General features: G+C 38.9%; 1 protein-coding gene across 1 annotated transcript in view; it reads left to right on the forward strand.

The window, feature by feature from the left end:
* The window catches only part of RANBP6 (RAN binding protein 6), a 273,898-nt gene that overhangs the window by 66,705 nt on the left and 194,075 nt on the right, over window positions 1-13,118 (forward strand). Inside the window, exon 2 of the mRNA XM_082618091.1 lies at window positions 2,315-2,369. The gene's annotated coding sequence lies outside the window, so the exon portion shown is untranslated. The remainder of the gene's footprint in view (window positions 1-2,314; window positions 2,370-13,118) is intronic.

Raw genomic sequence — 13,118 nt, forward strand, 5'->3', positions numbered from 1 at the left:
ATAAAGCAGAAACTAACACACCATTGTAAAGCAATTATAGTCCAAAAAAGATGTTAAAAAAATAATAAAAATAATGGAGATACCTAATGTTTATTGATTACTTATTATGTGCCAGGAATTGTTCTAAGTGCTTTCACATATATTATTTCATTTAATCCTCATAATAATCTTGAGAGGTACGTATTAGAAATACTATTAATCTCTGTGAGACTCAGTTTCCCATTTTTGCAGATCAAGAAACTGAGATGCACAGAAAATAACTTGCCACATAGTTATTAAGTAGCAAATTTGGGATATTACTCTATAAACCTGCTTCATTTTTTTAAACTCATACTAAACTCTTTATTATCTTTCTTACTTCTGAAATATAATATGCATGTAAAAGTATATATATGTACTTAAAAAAATTATAAATGTAAATAACTATGTACTCACCACTCAACTAACAAATAGTGTTTCCAGTGTTTGTGAAGCATGACATGTGTCCTCATCCTATTTCCTTCCCCCCAGTTAACCTCTATTCGAAATTTTGGGGTGATCATTCCTTTTTTTCTTCATAAGTTTTTACCTCTTTTGTGTCTATAAATAATGTATTACTTAGTTTTGCCAGTTTTTGAACTTTATTTTTATTGAGGTATAATTGACACATAACAGTTTCAGGGGTATACCATAATGATTTGATATTTGTATATTTCTTGACCCTTGAACAACAGAGGTTTGGACTGCACAGGTCCATTTATACATGGATTTTTTTCAGTAAATACGTACTATAGTACTACATGATCCACAGTTGGTTAAATCCATAGTTGTGGAACCATGGATATATTGGGCCAACTGTCCATTATATGTAAATTTTCAACTCTGAGGGGATTGGCATCCCTAACCCCCATGTTGTTCAAGGGTCAACTTTATTGTGAAATGATCACTATAATAAATCTAGTTAACATCTGTTACTATTTTTGAATGTTATATAATGGAATCATACCTTATGTATTCTTCTGTGACTTGCCCACTGTTTTTAAGTTTCATCCATGTTGGTGGTATTGCTATAATTTATTCATTTTCACTGCTGTATAGTAGTCCTTAGTATGTATATAACACAACATATTTAAACATTCTATTTATGAAAGGTCTTTACTGAGACACTGAGTGACTTGAAGGTGAGTTTCCCTGGTATACCGCCCCAGGCCAGAAGCCTGTCTGAAGTCTATTCCTGCATATACACTTAATGTTTTCTTGCACATGTGACTTCATATTTGTTCACAATAGACTCTTCTTTCCTGGAATATATCCTGAAACATATTTGATGTGTTATCTTTCCAGCCTCATTTCTTCCACTTCCCATCATATACTTTGTACTCCAGGGCTAAATTACTGCAGTTCTGAAAACTTCAAATTCACTGTGTCCTCTTGCCACTAGGCCTTTGCACATGTTTCTCTTTCTGCCTGGAATGCTTATTTCCTGGCTAACTCTTGCCCACCTATCAGGAGTCGTCTGGTTGCAAAACTCTTCTTCCAGGGGCTTCCCTGGTGGTAGAGTGGTTAAGAATCCTCCTGCCAATGCAGGGGACACAGGTTCAAGCCCCGGTCCGGGAAGATCCCACATGCTGCGGAGCAGCTAAGCCCATGAACCACAACTACTGAGCCTGCGCTCTAGAGCTCACGAGCCCCAACTACTGAGCCTGTATGCCACAACTACTGAAGCCCGCGTGCCTAGAGCTCGTGCTCCGCAAAAGAGAAGCCACCACAATGAGAAGTCCGCACACCGCAATGAAGAGTAGTCCCTGCTTGCCGCAACTAGAGAGAGCCTGCGCACAGCAATGAAGACCCAATGCAGACAAGAATAAAATAATAATTTTAAAAAGCCTTCTTCCATTACATTCTGGTTTGGGCCTTCTCCTTGAGTTAACAGAGGGGACTTCCTGCTGTCATCTCCGGGTTTAGTCTGAGTTGGTTTTCTGGAGTATCCAATATATTACTGAATAAAACTGCATATTGCACGTGGTGCCTGGAAAGACTGTATGAAAGGTCTGTTTTGTATACTAGTAACTCCAATGGACAGGAAACATGGAAATAACCATTGTTAAAAAATGTCCTTAGGTTGGGGGTAGGGCACAAATCACATCCTTGTTGGTGAAAGAGAGATGGAAAAATAAAGATTATTTTCATTTGCCTTCAGGTCTTTTGGCTAGATTCCAGAGGACTTTCTCCAAGGGCAACAAGATAAAAGCCACCCTCTTTGCCTGGAATTAGTTCTCTGGCATGGGAAAGAAAACCTCTCATTTTTTCCCCTCTTTGTGTTTTTCTGACACAGCTGCTTATCTATTGGATATCTCACCAAGAAGTGCCTCAAGGGATGAGTGGAGATGGTAAGTAAAGATCATATATTTGGTTATATACTTTTAAAGAAATAACCTGTTGAATTTTTTAATAGTTTTAGATTTACATGTTTTAAAGAAGGGTTTATGCAGACTGTTTTTATTTGTAACACACATTTTTTAATGTTTTTGTAATTTTTCAAAAATTTTTATTGGAGTATAGTTGATTTACAATGCTGTGTTAGTTTCAGGTGTACAGTAAAGTGAATCAGTCATACGTATACATATATCCACTCTTTTTTAGATTCTTTTCCCATATAGACCATTACAGAGTACTGAGTAGAGTTCCCTGTGCTATACAGTAGGTCCTTAATAGCTATCTATTTTATATATAGTAGTATGTATATGTCAGTCCCAATCTCCCAATTTATCCCTCCCCACCTGACCCCCTGGTAACCATAAGTTTGTTTCCTTCATCTGTAACTCTATTTCTGATTTGTAGATAAGTTCATTTGTACCCTTTTTTAAAGATTCCATGTATAAGCAATATCATATGATATTTGTCTTTCTCTGTCTGACCTACTTAACTCAGTATGATAATCTCTAGGTCTACCCATGTTGCTGCAAATAGCATTATTTCATTCTTTTTTATGGCTGAGTAATATTCCTTTGTAAATATGTACCACATGTTTTTCTTTTTGTTTTTTGTTTTTTGCTGTGGTGTGTGGCATGTAGGACCTTAGTTCCCCAACCAGGGATTGAACCCGTGCCCCTGCAGTGGAAGCACAGAGTCTTAACCACTGGACTGCCAGGGAAGTCCCTTTACCACATCTTCTTTATCCACTCCTCTGTTGATGGACATTTGGGTTGCTTCCATGTCCTAGCTATTGTAAATAGTGTTGCAATGAACACTGGGGTGCATGTGTCCTTTCGAATTATGGTTTTCTCCAGATATATGCTCAGGAGTGGAATTGCTGGGTCATACGGTAGCTCTACTTTTAGTTTTTTAAGGAACCTCCATACTGTTCTCAATAGTGGCTGTACCAATTTACATTCCCACCAACAGTGTAAGAGGGTTCCCTTTTCTCCACACCCTCTCCAGCATTTATGGTTTGTAGATTTTTTGATGATGGCCATTCTGACCGGTGTGAGATGATATCTCATTGTAGTTTTGATTTGCATTTCTCTAATGATTAATGATGTTGAGCATTCTTTCATGTGTTTGTTGGCAATCTGTATATATTCTTTGGAGAAATGTCTATTTAGGTCTTCTGCCCATTTTTGGATTAGGTTGTTTGTTTTTTTGTTATTGAGCTGCATGAGCTGCTTGTAAATTTTGGAGATTAATCCTTTGTCAGTTGCTTCATTTGCAAATATTTTCTCCCATTCTGAGGGTTGTCTTTTCACCTTGTTTATGGTTAATGTCCGTTTTCTATTCCAGAATTTCATCCACAATACCACATTACATTTAGTCCTAGTGCCGTCTTAGCTAGGCCTGTAACAGTTTTTTGGACTTACCTTGTTTTTGATGACATTGACAGTTTTGAGTAGTGTTAGTCAAGTGTTTTGTAGAATGTCTATCAATTTGAGGTTGTCTGATGTTTGGGGGATGATGACCACAGAGGAGAGTGCCATTCTCATCACATTATATCAAGGGTACTTGACATCACTGAATTTACATACTTTTTAATATCTTTAGTTAAATGGCTGAGTGGTGAGACCATTGATATTGGAGTCTGAAGACTGATTTCAGGTCATGGTTCTGTCATTTATTAGTGTGTGACTTGGTAAAGTTACTTAATCCCTCTATTCCTTGTATCTTTGTCTATAAAGTGAGGCTAGTGATACTATCTACCTTATTAAATTAGTAGATACATGAATAGCACTTAGAGCAGTGTCTGGCACAGAGGAAGTAGGATGTAGGTTCTGATTCTTTTTTTTTAATAAATTTATTTATTTATTTTTGGTTACATTGGGTCTTCATTGCTGTGTGTGGGATTTCTCTAGCTGTGGTGAGCAGGGGCTACTCTTCATTGTGGTGCATGGGCTTCTCATTGTGGTGGCTTCTCCTGCTATGGAGCACTGGCTCTAGGTGTGTGGGCTTTAGTAGTTGCAGCATGTGGGCTCAGTAGTTGTGGCTTGTGGCCTCTAGAGTGCAGGCTCAGCAGTTGTGGCACACGGGCTTAGTTGCTCCGCGGCACGTGGGATCTTCTCAGACCAGGGGTCGAACCCATGTCCCCTGCATTGGCAGGTGGATTCTTAACCACTGTGCCACGAGGGAAGTCCTTGACTATTATTGATATTATTGACTAACATGAGATTTGTGTATTTCTATTAATGTGTCTTCTTGTCTCTCTCTCCCTCAGAAAATTAAACTATTGGTGTTTAGTGACAAAACAAAAATCACAAATAACCTTTTAAACTTTGAACATGGGAAGATCTTTGTCTTTTTATTTCTTAGGGTTTGAATTATCCCTAAAATATTGTACATTGCTTTAAAATTTTCATTGTCTGCCAATGAAAATTCTTTACAGGAAACTCCTTCAAAGGATTTTATTATCAATTTGTTTGCATGATTCAGTTATTAAACTTGTGCTACATTCACTTACAATTTGAAAATTCTCTTCAGAATGCTGGCTCTTTCAGCCACTGATCCACAGATATATTTCTGGTTCCCAGGCCAGGAGTGCAATTCTGATTAATAATCTATGAAAAAGAATTATTATGGTTTTCTTCCATTTGGCCCAGGTGAAAGAATCCCAGGGTGTGTTTCAGCATTTATTAGTATTACAAATGAAGATTTATTTTTTTTTCACTGCATAGTTAATGATTGATCTTAACCGCTGCAATAAGGGAAGACAATTGCATTTACAAATTTGTATGTCTCTTTTCTGATGCATTTTTCAGTTTTCTATTTGAAATTCTAAGTGATTATTTATTTGTTTGTTTGTTTATTTATTTATTTATTTATCTATCTATTTGGCTGCGTCAGGTCTTAGTTGTGGCACGCAGGATCTTTGTTGCAGCATGCTGGATCTTTCATTCTGGTATGTGGGCTTCCCTCTAGCTGTGGTGTGTGGGTTTTCTCTTCTCTAGTTGTGGCAAGCAGGCTTCAGGGCACATGGGCTCTGTAGTTGTGGCACGTGGGTTCCGGAGCATGTGGGCTCTGTAGTTTACAGTACATGGGCTCTCTAGTTGAGGCGCATGAGCTCAGTAGTTGTGGCACATGGGCTTATCTGCCTTGCAGCATGTGGGAACCTAGTTCCCCGACCAGGGATCGAACCCACGTCTCCTGCATTGGAAGGCGGATTCTTTACCACTGGACCACCAGGGAAGTCTTTTTAAGTGATGATTTAAAAATTTTTTTTTAAATTGAAGTATAGTTGATTTACAATGTTGTGTTAATTTCTGCTGTACAGCAAAGTGATTCAGTTGTGTGTGTATATATATATATTCTTTTTTAAATATTCTTTTCTGTTATATTTTATTATAGGATACTGAATATAGTTCTCTGTGCTATACAGTAGGACCTTGTTGTTCATCCCCAAGTGATAATTTTGAATACTGATGATGAATATTGAAACATGTTCTTTTGCTGTTGGGATATTTGAAAATTTCATTGGAAACTTCACAAAACGTTTTATGCAAATTGAAATATGCATAATTTAAAATATTTTTGTCTAATACTTCATATTTTTCCTGGAAATGGTATAATCCTGGCTGTTAGTCTCTTTTCTTTTTGCTTTGTTTCTTGGTAATTTTGACCAATAGAATAGAGGCATTTGTAGAGGATCTGTGTGTGTGTATGTGTCTGTGCATGTGTGTACATGCATGCATGTGTGTGTGCGAGTGGGGGCTCATGCATGGGCATGCTCCTGTGTTGGATCAAAAAAAGAATTTCTACATTTACCTTTAGCAGCAGAGGAAATTTTTACTGAATACCTACTATTACTTACTTACTCTTTTATGCACTTCACCTACATTATCTCATTTGATTCTTCCAATAATCCTCTGAGGTCAGTACTCTTATTGTTCCCATTTTTACAGGTGAGGAATCTGAGACAGAGGGAAGTTGAATAACTTTCCCAAATTCACAGAGCTGATAAGTGGCAGAGCTGGAATTCAAACCTAGGTCTATCTGACTCCAAAGTCCATCCTCTTTACTCTACCACTGCATGTTCTCTGGAACATCCTCATTATTTTTTTCTTGAGATATGGCATATGTAACTCTCATAGTATCTTTGTGTGTATTTGTCTGGAAATATATCCTTCTAGACTTAATTTTTAAAATTGAGATATACATAAAGTGGCCAAATCTTGAGTGTATAACTCAAGGTAATTGTACATATGTATACACCTATGTAACCACCCCCTAGATCAAGACATGGAATATTTCTGACACTCTAGAAGACTATCTCATACCCCTTTCCAATCATAGCCATTCTTCCCACATAGGTAGTCACCAATCTGGCCTCTATTAACATAAATTTTGCCTCTTCTTGAACAGCCTGTAAATGGAATATAATAAACACTTTTTTGTGACTTCTTTTATTTAAAATTATGTCTGAGATTTATTTATGTTGTTATGTGTTTATTTTATGTCTTTTTTTTTTTTTTTTTTTGCGGTATGTGGGCCTCTCACTGTTGTGGCTTCTCCCGTTGTGGAGCACAGGCTCCAGATGCGCAGGCTCAGCGGCCATGGCTCACGGGCCCAGCCGCTCCACGGCATGTGGGATCCTCCCAGACCGGGGCACGAACCCGCATCCCCTGCATCGGCAGGTGGACTCCCAACCACTGCGCCACCAGGGGAGCCCTGTTATGTCTTTTTTATAGCTATGTATAATAGCCATTTAAAGTGAACATTTCTTTCTAGCTGCAAAAGAAAAGCTTTTGATTATACCTTGTCAGACTTTTTTTCCCCTATGCATACATGATTACTAGTTTTGGATTATATATACATTTCTGTTTTATAACCTATTATTTTCTCTTAACAGTTTATCACGAACATTTTCCATGTCATTAAATATACATTCTTTTACAATGATTTAAAATATTTTAAAAAACATTTTTATTTTAAAAATTGTTTTTGTGTATGTATGTGTGGTGATGGGAGAATATGTAAAGCACTCACAAGACACAGAATTCAAAAGGTACCAAAAGATATGCAATGAGAATTCTCCTATCCTTACCCTACTCTACCTGCTCCCCCTCACCCCAGGATCCAGTGTTACTATTGATATTTTCCTTTTTTAAAAAAACTTTTTATTTTATATTAGAGTATAGTTGCTTAACAATGTTGTGTTAGTTTCAGGTGTGCTGCAAAGTGATTCAGTTATACATATACATGTATCTATTATTTTTCAAATATACCACAGAAGTTTTCCCACTGCAGTGAAAGTTCTGAGCCCCACATTAGGCTTCTCAGCCCGGGAGTCTGACAACAGAAGGAGGAGGCCCTAGAGAATATGGCTCTGAAGGCAAGCGGGGTTTGATTGCAGGAATTACACAGGACTGGGGAAAACAGAAACTCCACCCTTGGAGGGCATGCACAAGGATCTGTGAGCACCAGGACCCAGGGGAAAAAAGCAGTGACCCAATAAGAAACTGGGGAAGATCTACCTGCTGGTATTGGAGGGTCTCCTGCAGAGGCAGGGGGTGGCTGTGGCTCACTGTGGGGACAAAGACACTGACAGCAGCAGTTCTGGGAAGTACTCACTGGTGTGAGTCCTCCTAGAGGCCACTATTATCCCCATCCCATGGCCTGTAGGCTCCAGTGCTGGTAAGCCTCAGGCCAAACAACCAACAGGGAGGGGACACAGCTTCACCAATCAGCAGACAAGCGGATTAAAGTCTTACTGAGCACAGCCCCACCCACAAGAGGGACAAGACCCCAGCTCCACCCACCACCAGTCCCTCCTATCAGGAAGCCTGCACAAGCCTCTTAGATAGCTTCATCCATCAGAGGGTGGAGAGCAGAAACAAGAAGAATTACAATCCTGCAGCCTGCAAAATGGAAACCGCAATCACAGGAAGATAGACAAAATGAGATGGCAGAGGAATATGTGCCAGATGAAGGAACAAGATAAAAGCCAGAGAAGAACAACTAAGTGAAGTAGAGATAGGCAACCTTCTGGAAAAATAATTCAGAATAATGATAGTGAAGACGATCCAGGATCTTGGAAAAAGAATGGAAGCAAAGATCAAGACGATGCAAGAAATGTTTAACAAAGGCCTAGAAGAACTAGAGAACAAATAGAGATGAGCAATGCAATATCTGAAATGAAAAATATACTTGAAGGAATCAATAGCAGAATAACTGAGGCAGAATAACAAATAAGTGACCTAAGATATATAACTATCAGGAAAATTTATAACAATTTACCCTCCACTAGCAGAATGTGAAAGAGTTTATTTTCCTGCATTCTCATTAACACTAGGTAATGTCATTAGTCTTTGCCAATTTAATCGGGAAAAAATTACATCTTGTTGTTTTAATTTATATTACTTTGATTACTGGTTGGACTTAAAAATAAAAAAGGTCTTCATTGTCAGTCTGTGACTTTGTTGTTTTGCAAAATTGTCTCCCTGTTTTAGTACAAAATCCTTGCTCTCATTTGTGCCTTCAATCCATAGATCCTCTGTTTTACCCTTTCTAGACAGTAAACTTTCAATATTTTTTGATGATCTTTGCCATAGTTGCTTGACCACAGTTGGGAGAAGAGTTGTAGGGTTTTCTAACTCCTTAACTGGATTTTCAACCTGTCTTCATGTTTTTAGTCCCATTTTCATATGACCACCCTCCTTTTTCTACTTCTAGAGACACTTGGTCCTGCCAATTCCTGAGCCTTTTGGTGGTCATACAATGTAATTTGCTTTGATTCTTGACTTTCTCCACTACCAGCTTAGGATTCAAACTTCTCAGGTCTTTCAAGTAAGTTACTACTCTTCCCTCTGCTTTCTTCATTTTTGTGGTGGTTATCTCTTCTTCTCATCTATTTGTTCTTATGGATTATGCCTTAAAAGTATGTAATTCCTTCTATTCTCATTTTGGTGAAATCATTGGAGAATATGGAGTTTTAACAGAAGTCCAAGTCCAGAGTTAAATTTGTATCTTAAAGTTGAAAGTGTTTTACTGGGCCTTGTTAGGTTGGTAAACACTACAGATGTCTCATAGACTCAGAAGGATTATAAAAGATAGCTCTTTAGACCAGAGAACCTTGAAGTTGCCCTATATCATTGTGAGGAAGGCTCCTCTATTGATGAAAATTCTTTCCATGACTTCTTAGAATATCTTTGCACTCACATGCAAAAGGTACTAAACAGTTGGTTGCTCATACAGAAACATTTATGAACTTGTTCACTTGTGTGCAGTCGAATACATCAGACAGGTGCATATTTATTATTTTCACAATTCAGATTAAGCCTCTCAGGAACATAACAAAATATTTAATAACTGATGATGCATGAGCACTGATAATCAGAATGGCGAGTGGTTGGAATAGGGTCCAGAAGGCCTTCTGCTGGGCTGTTTATATGCTGGGTCATGAGATGATCTGGACACTGGGGACATCAGGGAGGGAGATGGGTGAGGGGAGGGGGACACTTTGAAGGCTCATTGCAGCTGCTGTTTGCAAACTAGCATGGAAGTATTTTCATATTTTACAGTAGGTTTGGTCATAATGGTACACATAACTGATTACCAGCCCTGAGCCTTTCCCTTTTGCTTTAACCATGTTGCCCTTAGTGAATTATTTATCCCCTTTAGGATGCTCTAGGTTTTACTTTCACCTGTGTTGTCTATCACTGCCTTATTTTTGTTACTCAGTATCTTTTCCAGCTCTACAGATGATGGATTCCATGTATTAGACTCAGGCCCTCACCAGTTCCTGAGCCAGTCCTGAAGATGATGGCAGTCTAATCAACAATATCAGCGACCTAGTGCTTGCTTTCCAACAAGAGCCCTCCCTCTCTATATAATCCTGAATTGTAGTTTTCCCTTCCATCCCCTAATTTTGGCTTTATTTGTAGGGTGAGCTTTTACCTCAGTTTCCCTCCCCAGTGTGCTCGGTACCTGACACCTTTTGGTGCATCCTACTTCCTTTGAATCCTCCTTCTCCCCTGTCACTTTCTGTAGTCTTACTGTAAATGGGTAGATGTAGCCTGGAATCATGATATAGCTACCTATGTGGCTTTGAGCATACCTGCCACTTCTCTGTTCTCTACCCCTGGATGCACTCCTTTGATACTGATGCTTGCCTAACGCATGGCTAAGTATTGCTGTGCCTTTTGGAAGCTATGTTATAGACTGTCCAGCTGCTCCCACAGGACTATGTTTCATACCTTGAATTGATCAAATTTACCACCCTAAAGAAAAGAAAAATAGTGTTTTGTTAGCAACAGTGGAGGGAAGAATGGTTGACAGGTTAGCTATCAAACAACTTTTGGCACATTATATCACATACTGGCATTGGAGGTTCCCTCCAAAATATCTAATGATGAAGCTCACTGGGCAAATTCCACCCAGGTACTCAGAGCTTCCAATTAGCGCTTTAAAAAAAATTATTTATTTATCTTTGGCTGTGTTGGGTCTTTGTTGCTCTGCGTGGGCTTTCTCTAGTTGCAGTGAGTGGGGGCTACTCTTCATTGCAGTGTGCGAGCTTCTCATTGCAGTGGCTTCTCTTGTTGCAGAGCATGTGCTCTAGGTGAGTGGGCTTCAGTAGTTGCAGCACGTGGGCTCAGTAGTTGTGGTGCATGGGCTTAGTTGCTCCACAGCATGTGGGATCTTCCCGGACCTGGGCTCAAACCTGTGTCCCCTGCATTGACAGGCAGATTCTTAACCACTGTGCCACAAGGGAAGCCCCAATTAGCTTTTTAGTTTTGCTCTCTTAACTGTGAGAAGACAACCAAAGAATATCAGAAATTTGAGGAAAGCTGTATACACAAAAGGAAGCTACCAAAGCATGCAAACATAAGTAATAATTTGGAAGAAATAGAGACAATATAGGAAGAAGAAAAATAGTTTTAAAATTATCACTAAATTTTCATAGAGATAAGAGAAGATATTGTAATCTTAAAATAAGAGAGCCTTTAAAAGGAATATTTAAGGAATAAAAAAGAACTCTTGAAAACTAAAAATATGATCACCAAAATGATAAACTCAATATAAAGGTTAGGCAATGAAATTGAAAACATCTTTGAATGTAGAGCAAAAAATAAGGGAAATTAAAAATAAGAGAGAAAAGAAAAGAACATTAGAGTGTCATTCTAGCAGATTTAACAGCTGAATGTTAGATTCCAAAAAAGAGAACTGAGAAAATGGAGGGGAGAAATTTGTCAATAAGTCAAGAAAATTCCCCAGAACTAAAGGAATCAGTTTCAATCTAATTTCATAAGGTACTTCATTGTGAAATTTCAGAACTCAGAGAGAAGATTGGGGAGAGAGAGAGGAGAGAGGGAGGTGTGAAATACAAGAGGCTAGGAATCAGAATGACTTCAGATTTTTCACAAGCAATACTGGAATCTAGAAGGTAGTGGAGCAGTGCCTTCAAGATTTAACCTAGAATTCTATACCCAGCCAAATTATCAATCAACTGTGAAGGCAGAATAAAGACATTTTAATACATGCAAGATGTCATATTTTATCTATCATGCACCCTTCCCCAGGAAGTTACTGGAGGATATGCTCCACCAAAATAAGGAAGAGGAAAACATAGGGTACTTGAAACAGGTGATACATATGAGGTCAAGGAATTCCCAGGATTGATGATGAGGGACGATCCCAGAATGAGAGTTATGCACCAAGGCATTGAAGGTAACTAGTCCAGATTGGAGCATCTCAGAAGGCTCTGGAAGAGGCTTCTCTTAGAAGATGTAATTGATTAACTGATACACATGAATGTCTCAGGTCAGAGTCACACTACTGGTGAAGAGCTAGAGATTAATTCAAACTAAGGAAACAAAATTAGGCCAGAGATAAAGCCAGAAGTGGATTCAGACCTGGAAGATTGTTTGAGCAGAGCAGGAAGTATCCGCATAGGAGAGATACTACTTAATAATAGGAAGGGGATGCCCTGTTTCCAAGAGCCAGATGGAATATATGGTCTGACTGGGCATTTATTGATGTTTTTATTCCTGTATAGCTTATTTCATCCTCATTTCTTTTTTTTTTTTCTTTTTTTTTTTCTTTTTTGCGGTATGGGGGCCTCTCACTGTTGTGGCCTCTCCTGCTGCGGAGCACAGGCTCCGGACGCGCAGGCGCAGTAGCCATGGCTCATGGGCCCAGCCTCTCCGCGGCATGTGGGATCCTCCCGGACCGGGGCACGAACCCGCGTCCCCTGCATTGTCAGGCGGACTCTCAACCACTGCGCCACCAGGGAAGCCCCTCATCCTCATTTCTTAAGAAAGAAGTGGCCTTGAGAAATAAGTGGCCAAGGATATTACAATTGTGGTTTTATTATCACTTTCCATTAGGACCAAAATTATCAAGCCCCTGGGCCTTAAGTCTTAAAATTGTGTCCCTTCTGTCTAGGTAGTTCTCCCAAACAGACTCAGCTTTTCTAAAATATTGTGATAGCAACTATGGGGTTTATGTAACATGTGAACATCCAGACAACAATATCTGCTTTGGTGACTCTAGGTAATGGAATCTCTATTGCAACTGTCGTTTAGAGGAATGCTACTATAATCTTGTTGTAGTGTCTTACTGATTTAGGTTGGCCTTGATCTTTTTCTGTGTCTGATTCTCCTGGAGGTGATTTGCTCATTTCCTTGTATCAGGGTACTGGTACCAGCTATTTCTCA

This window comes from Mesoplodon mirus (genome assembly GCF_964341445.2).
Source record: "Mesoplodon mirus genome assembly, chromosome: 1".
Taxonomy (NCBI): Eukaryota; Metazoa; Chordata; class Mammalia; order Artiodactyla; family Ziphiidae; genus Mesoplodon; species Mesoplodon mirus.